The sequence below is a fragment of the Vanessa atalanta genome, chromosome 23 (genome assembly GCF_905147765.1).
Source record: "Vanessa atalanta chromosome 23, ilVanAtal1.2, whole genome shotgun sequence".
In the NCBI taxonomy this organism is placed as follows: domain Eukaryota; kingdom Metazoa; phylum Arthropoda; class Insecta; order Lepidoptera; family Nymphalidae; genus Vanessa; species Vanessa atalanta.
Genome location: NC_061893.1, coordinates 357,899 through 366,667, shown reverse-complemented (window position 1 = coordinate 366,667; position 8,769 = coordinate 357,899).

Here is an 8,769-nt window from a genome sequence, read left to right as displayed (position 1 = left end):
GTAATTTAAATTAATTGTTGTTTATTCTGTGTCTTATATATTCTTGATAGGTTTATATATAAGATTATTAATATATAACAATACCTTCTACTTAGTTGGATAGGCTTTGATATTATCCGTTGTAGTCGAAATTCAGCCAGGAGTTCATTTACATTGTCAATGTGCTGTCACCCATGAGGCTTTAGTTAAAGGTGTTGACGGATTAGAGTTCGCTCACGGTTTAACCCAAAGCGAATGCATGATATCAACCTCGAGCAAGTAATTCAAAATACAATTAGGAGACCAATTTTGTAAATGTCCTGAACATCGAATGCAAATGAAGAAGAATGTATTTTCAGATGAGTTTTTTTATATTTGTTATATCCTTTATTTATGAACCCAATTGAGAAATAATTATTTTCTGTTTGGGAGAGTATACTTCCTGTTTGATCTCATTGAAATTGGGTGAAAAAGTACGGTATAATTTTTGTATATGGACTCGAATACTTATAATATATTTTCTCAGGATGTTATTTGAATTCGGTTTTATTTGGTATTTTTTTTTTATATTTTCAGGATAAACATTGATAAATTATAAAAGTCAAAATAGCCTTTAAATGTCCCACTGCTGGGCTAAACCCTCCTTTCCCTTTTTATTTATTTTTATTAAATATACATTTTAATTTTATATTCTAGAACGATGCCACAAAAACCCTATTGGATTTATCCGTACAACCATATTCGTTGCCAAAACTTATAGACGTAAAACTATACAAGAATAAGAAGATAAAAATATAAAAGAAATAAAAATCAGGTACATAGTCAAGCTTCGGGAGCTAAAACTAAACTTTTTAAAAAATTATTAAAATTTATTTAAAAATTAAATTGAATTTTAAAAAGGAATTAAAAAAAAAATTATAAAATGAATACATGTGACAGAATTGGATGCCAATCATGTAATGATTTGGTACGCTTAAAACTACACAATGTTAAATTTAAGGAATTAGTTTTTGGAAACTCACGGAAGGTTTGGTTCCCGGAGATTCCATAGTTGGCAGAAACGGTGTACTGCGCAACATGTTTGTGTTTTTTTTCTTCTTCATAAAACAACGATATGTGGATTGTCGCGGTGACTATTCATCGACCGGCTTAGTACAACATCATTTTGAGGAGAAGGTTGGGAGCCTACTCGACCAAGCTGCTCCAGTGCACATTGTTGGATACACATGTGGCAGAATTTTATTGAAATTAGGCACATGCACGTTTCCTCATAATGTTTTTCTTTCACCGTCGATCAAGAGATGAATATAAACACATGAAAATTCAGCGTTGCTCGCCTGATGCACGCGTTCTAACCAGTGGACTCGGTTCAAAGTTATAAATTTTATGAAATGACATTTTCCAAATCGACGTTTTCTACTGAACATAAGATGTTTATTTATTTTTTTAACTTCAATTGCTACGGAGCTTCTTTAATTGAAATATAAATATAAAAAGAATTTCTGTGAGAAATAAAAATTACACCGAATCTAAGAATATATAATATTGATAAAATATTAAATAAAAGTGGAAATATAACTTTCTTGGTAGAATCCATATTACTAAATGTATATTTAATGTAATCTTTTAAATCCTTACAAAATTTTAGTATTAAAGTGTCGTCGAACAAGCCACAAACCTCCGAGCAAGAGATACACATTGTTCCTGTGGTTTTAAATAAACACACACCACATTTTAAATAGCAGATTTAAATCGTCATATTAATTGATTAAATTAAAAAGAATACCGTTCCGTTCTGTAAAAATCGTCAAGAAACGAATAAACTATATGTGCTTGAGATTAACTTCAAACAATAATCTGTTTTAAAAGAATCAGTAGTTGTGTTCGTTTACCAAACAAAACGCTGGCCCCAATTTTATTGTTAGAACAGATTTATTGGTCTAAGACGTCCTGAACAACACAGATAAGAGGATAGTCGGCACAATGGAAATCGATACCCGTCCATTGTCCATTGTCCGATAATTTACGTATGTCTATAGGAAATATGATATTAACAATAAAACTACGCCAATGCTTAGGGGCCGAAAAAGATGGTTTAAACCTGACCCTTTAAGCTATTGTCCAGCATTAGAATTACGGTTAATTGGAGAAATAAAATGACGAAATTGAAAATCGTGAAAATTTCTATCGTTGTTTTTGTTTATCTCAATAAGAAAGACTTAATAATCAATACAGCGAGGAAATCTTAAACTTGGCGCAATGTATTTGTGTATTTATATTAATTGTCCAAACGCGGCAATGTTGGTGCAAATTTAGGTCTTGAAGTTAAAATATAATTTTCAATTAATATCCAACACGGAAGGCACTCAAATGTGATGCTTGAAGCATGCATCAATTGACACACTAACAGCTTAAAATCAGGGTTCTTAAAGATCTACCCCTAGAATTAATGCATAAATAGTTTAACCAGTTCACTGACAAATTGATGGCACTTTCAAATTTAATTATGAACTGTTTGTAAATTTTCCCCACGAGAACACCTTGCACTCCTAACCGTTGTCGTTTGGATGTCCTATATAATAATAACAAAAAGTTTATTTCATGTCAAACCCATTTAATGGCATCGTCCCATTAGATTAAGAAATGGAATGGAGGATACAGTCGTTTGCGCATACATTTGTGCACTGTTATACGTTTTGCGAAGTTTTTGTGTCATATTGTAGAAAGGTGGACTGGCAAATTTGCTGCCTGATGGTAGTGACAACTGCTCGTAGATATCGGTACCATCGCTCCCCTAAAACACACGTCTTGCCTGTGGTTACACTGGTTCACTCAACCTTTAAAGCGGAACACAACAAAGCATTTTTGGCGGTATTATGTGTGATTGTGGTACTTACCCAGACGAGCTATCACAAAGCCCTAGCACCAAGAAAAACCAGTTGACTAGACTCCCTTAGGAATTGCTACCGTGAGCGAAATTGATCAGGAGGACATCATCGTTGTGAAGTAACAATAACCATTAGACAATATTAAATATTTATATTACCGAAATACATAATAACAGGTACATTTTCAAGACAATGTGCATGTCGTATTAAGTCAATCATACAGACACTCAATCGAACAAAAAGCGTGCCTATGGTTGTGAACTTGACTTAGATGTGGTTCGGCAGAACTTCAGTTGCAGTGTCTGGGCAGAACAATAACTGCGACGCATTGAATGAGGTCACGAAACTGTCTTGCCGTTCCTTGAGTTCTTTATTTTGTTAATCCTCATTATTATTACTTTCTGTTAAACCTAATTTTCAGTGTAATAAAGTGTGATTATATTGACAAGTGTTATTCATTCACCGTAACCCACTGTACCGCAGATCTGACGTCATTTATATACATGCATATAATTATATGGGTTAGGATAAATTATTTTACATTCCAATTCCCATTTTAAAATTGTTATATAATTTTCTAATCTTTACATAAATAATTTAAATTGAAAAACTTTTACAATATCCAGCAATGAGAAAGGCCAAACACAGAGGACAGAAGTGAAACGCAAAAAAAGTTCCAAATTAATACTTGTATTCAAATTCGACCTTCAAATACGCTCATGATAGAATTAAATTCGTAATTGCAAAATAACTTTTAAATGCCATTATAACACGAAGTAATCTAATAGATCAGACAAATGTGTAGGTTAACTTAACTTATGAGAAACTAACATTAATTTTATAAAACAATTCAACTGAAGTAACTTATTAATTGGTTTACCTGCGAACAATATTCTAATGAACTTACGTTGATATTACTTAACCTCACAGCTATGACGTCAGACTACTAGATAAGTTCTGTTCTTCGGGTAAATAAAATGTTTGCAGCTTTCCCTTCCCCTCCCCTTGTCGTCACAGTTCCTTCACATTCCCTTGTCGTCTTCTAAGCAGGCTATTCTAAATAGTCAGACATTTTTTCATACATTTACCTGGTCAGCATATGACTCCACTCCACCGGTTTGTTAGCGGTAGTTAGTGGTAGTGATAAAAAGTAATTATTACTCAACCGAATTTAAAATCCTGTCTCCTGTTAAAATATCATAGTTTTATTTAGTTCTTCTCAACTCTTTCGTGTTATCGTTTTATAATATACAATATAAGTACTTTGTAAAGTCTATTTTTCTCTGTATTTATCAGATAATTATCTTTTATAACCCTTTGTGCAATGTATAAAGGAATAAGTTCTTATATTTTAAACAATGTTTCAACGAGATCTGTAAAAGTGGATTCCTTGGAATTCTCCTTAAAGATAAGTCTCGCGATCCATTGCAATGCGGAAATATTAATAATGATTTTAATAATAAAAAAATTAACGCTATTTCTCGAGCAATGTAAACTGACTTTAATTTTTATATCGCACTTAGACCATTTAAATCTCAACCAAGCATTGTGGGTTCGAAATTGGAATAGCGCCGTCGAATTAACATGTCCTTAATTTGTTTTTGTAATTTATACTGTGCGTGGTGATGAAGGAAAACATCGCGAGGGAAGCTGCATGCAATATATTTGAGATTCTTATGGAGTATGTTGTAAAACTATTTATATAATATATGTACATGATTCTGAACAGTTTAACCTCTGACCACTGTGGTGTGTGGTGTATGTGTGATATTTTCCGTGGATAGGCAAAATAATAAGTTATTTGCGTAAAATTACATGTCGGACATCATAAAACAGTTGAAAAAGTTAATTGTCTCAAGGATATCGTGACGTCTAAAATACCTTATCTAGAATTAACAATCAAGGAGCCAGATAAACTTTATGCCACTTTTTTTAAACTAATATTAAAAGATTTGAAAAGTTAGATAAACATGATACCGATTTTTAGTCTACTTTTGTTACTTTAATAGTATTATGTCTTATGGTATTTTGCATTAGAGCAATGCTACTGATATTAAAACTCTGTTCATACTACAAAAAGTGCTGTCTAGTCTATTTATAATCTTGGAGCTCGAGACTCCCTTCGGGATGTTTCTTTGCGGTGGGTTTACTTACAGGTGCTTCATAAAATGTTTCCAAAAATATGATGCATAGTCAAACGTAGAGAAATACTTAGTCCAATAGTCCCAAATTTAAATGCTGTTACTTCACTGTACTAACTGTGTTACGCTTTTTACCTGATAAATGATTATACCAGTTTGTTCCATCATGCCTGTTTCAGTTAAATGAAGAGTATCTGCGTACAATTTGCCAGACTAGTTGACATTTTAAGGGAAGCTCCACTCCTTGGGAAGAAAGCATAAGCTTGACTCTATCAGAATAATTTGACTTTATAGTAAAATTCAGTTCAACGTTTCGATATGTCATGAACTGACTGGGATGTCCAAGCAAGTGGAAATCTCAGTTTTCTTATAAATAAATATACAATATTATTAGTTTGCTTTAGTTATTCTATCTATAAATGACGAAATAACTGGAGTATCAAATCAGATTACAGCTGTTAGAGGATAAGGAGTCTTACCAGAAGCACTGCATCTGTTTTCGTAAAAATTGGAAAAAAAAAGAAAATTTGGTACAAAAAAATAGTAACTACCAATCATTTTTAACATATGTAATAATTTCTACAACTGTACCACTTGCCAGAGAAATCGATGAGTTTATCATTAGCGAGCAGCTCGGTTTTTAAGTCGGTTATTCAGTGAGTTAATTAATTACGTAGAGGAATAGCGCATACAAGGAGACTTCAAAGAGTTTCAACCCAAGTAGTACAATAGTTATATAATTAGGTATGTACGAAGATATTATAACGAGAGTAATTGATAAAAACAACCAATACTTTCTTCTTTATAAGTAACTAGAGAACCGCCCCGACTTCGCACGGGTGCAATGCTGCCACTAAATATACTACAGAACGTCTAACTGTTTTTCAATCATTACACAAAATAAACCGCTGTGTCCCTGCGTTTTAAGTCTGTAATATCTTCGAAAATATTCATTTAAATTACATTGATCTATATTAAATGTACAATATATTTAAGGTACTTAATTGGATAAGTATTAATGCTGTTTTGCTTAAAATCGTTTCGAAAATAAGTCATTATTTCTCCTAAAAAGTGAAGAATAAAAAATAGTTATTTTGGGTTATCCCTAAGAGATAGACATATTACATTATTTTGATCTATCTCGTTGGGTTCGGCCAGCGATTGCAATGTAAGCGCAAAAAATTTGTTTATTTACGACATCACTTTGGAAACCTCGAAAATTATCAGTGTTTATCTACTATATTGTGCAGGTATTATACATATAAACCTTCCTCTTGAATCAATCTATCTATTAAAAAAAAACGCATCAAAATCCGTTGTGTAATTTTAACGATCTAATCATACATAGGGACAGACAGCGGTAAGCGAATTTGTTTTATACTATGTAATGAAGAATTACCTACGCTTATAGCATCGCTTCGCATTGTATCGCTTCGCTTGGTATGTGGCACTGGTAAAGATCGCCATCGGACTCAAAGCAGCCTTTGTGTTTTATAACGACATTTACTTGTTTTGTCCTTTAGAGGTTCAGCTATTTGCTTGGACCTGACTGGTCAAAGAAAACGCAAATATATTGTTAGGTTAGATTTTAAAGGTTTGGTTTACCTTAATACATATATATTTAAATATATAGTTGAATAAATAGAAACCACATTACCATATTATTTGCACAAGTTACTTTGTGGTAAGATTTTATTTAAGCTCTTTTGAGTAGGTGTTTACTGCTAAGCTGCTCTACGTATTGTTGGATGACGGTTTGAAGGGTAATGTGCCCGTGTTACGAAAAATACATACAAGTAACATGAGCGATATACTCGTAACATCTAACTAGTCAAGTTTATGAGCGAATTGACGATGTAAGGGACGGTTACTATATCTTGCAGAGCCAATGTTTTGACGACTTCCGTGGTCAAGTAGTGTGTACACCGGTTTTCATAGGTACGCTACTCCGAGGTCCCAGGCTCGATTCCCGGCCGAGTCGATGTAGTAAAAGTTCATTACTTTTCTATGTTATCTTGGGTCTGGGTGTTTGTGGTACCGTCGATATTTCTGATTTCCATAACACAAGTGCTTTAGCTACTTACATTGGATAATTACAGTATTATCAGAGTAATGTAGGTGATGTTGTCCAATATTTATTACTATTTATTTATTTAATATCTATGAGCTATAGTGACAATTTACCATCAGGTGGCCAATTTGCTAGTTAGAAATTTAAATAAAAAAAAACAATGTCAAATAGTCTACAAAAGTGCCACATCTAGAAAAAAGGACTTCTCTCTTGTTGGATATTGTTGTTGTTGACTGTTGTTCCATGTGCAGTTTTTTATGTCATAGAAAGCAAATGGGCCACCTGATTATAAGTAGTGCCAATGCTAATAGACATTGGTACTGCATGAAACATTAATTCCTTGTATCAATAATACGCCACCAACCTTTTAAACTAAGCTAATATGTCCTGTAGATACACTAGGTGTCTACGTATTAATAAAACAATATATATCATACTATATGCCCGAACTTCAATTTCTAAATTTTATATATATATATATATAGTGTATACGCTCACTAATAAATAACACAATACCAATTTTGTTTTCTTATATATAATAATTTCCTATGTGGATGCACCGCTACGGACGGAACGGAAATTTATAGGTTTTCTTTAGCGGATGCTTTATTGTATGCTAATATTAAAGTATCGCGGCTTCGTGCGCAACAGATTCTTGGATAAAATAAATAGAATTCTACATTTCTACAAATCCTCACGTTGCGCGTCCGCACAGTTTCAATTTCGTATTTTTAGAAGGATACATGTGGTAGTGCGAGTCAATTAATTTTCGAGCAATTTATCAATTCCAGAAAGTCTAATAAAAAGTTAAAAAATTTTCGTAAACCTTGAAGTGTACGAGCAGATAAGATTGTGCTAAGATAATTTTGAAGCATTAAAATTGAGTAAAAGATCAGCTTCATCAGATCTTTAATTTTCATAATCAGGTGGACTAAATAACACATTCAACAAACAAAAAAATATCAGTTGATTATTCGATCGATTAAAAATAATGTCTAGCTAAAATATTTCTAGTATTATTTTATCTACTACTTAAAAAATCTACTCTATATTGAATATGTTGGTACAAGATCGAAAGGCTTTTCACACTCTGACGCCAGAATTGTGCAATTATTGGGTGCAATTTGAAGATGGCTCCCGATTGTTACGATGACCAAAAGGAGAAGTCTAAGATTCTAAACATGAAGAATATTACGACTACGTTTTAAACGTAGAAGACCTAAGGTCAGATAGGAAGATAAACTATACAGTAGTTATGCCATCACTCAGCGAGAGATCTAAGATTGTCGTTTGAAAAATGTACGACCCTGCTAGGTTAAAAAGTTTTAATCGAATAACAATTATCAAGTTTCCTGTAAGATTTGTCATGAAAGAACTAAGATGCTAATCATCCCTCTCCCCTGAATCTGTGGTGTAATTTTAAATTTATTATTACAGTTAACATTGCCAATTAATAGTTTAAGTCTCATGTGGAAATTATACATGAGAACGCCAAATTAGAATGGAACACATGGCCAAATGGAGTTAGAAAACGTTCATCAAATTTTCATCCGGATGTATAATAATTTAATTGTTTTTCATTTACATATCTAATTGGAGAAAAGGAGTTTCTTCCAAAGTTCCCATCGGTAGAGTAAACATTCCGAACCGGTGGTAACTTTACATTGAATTTAATCTTGTAGAATGCTAA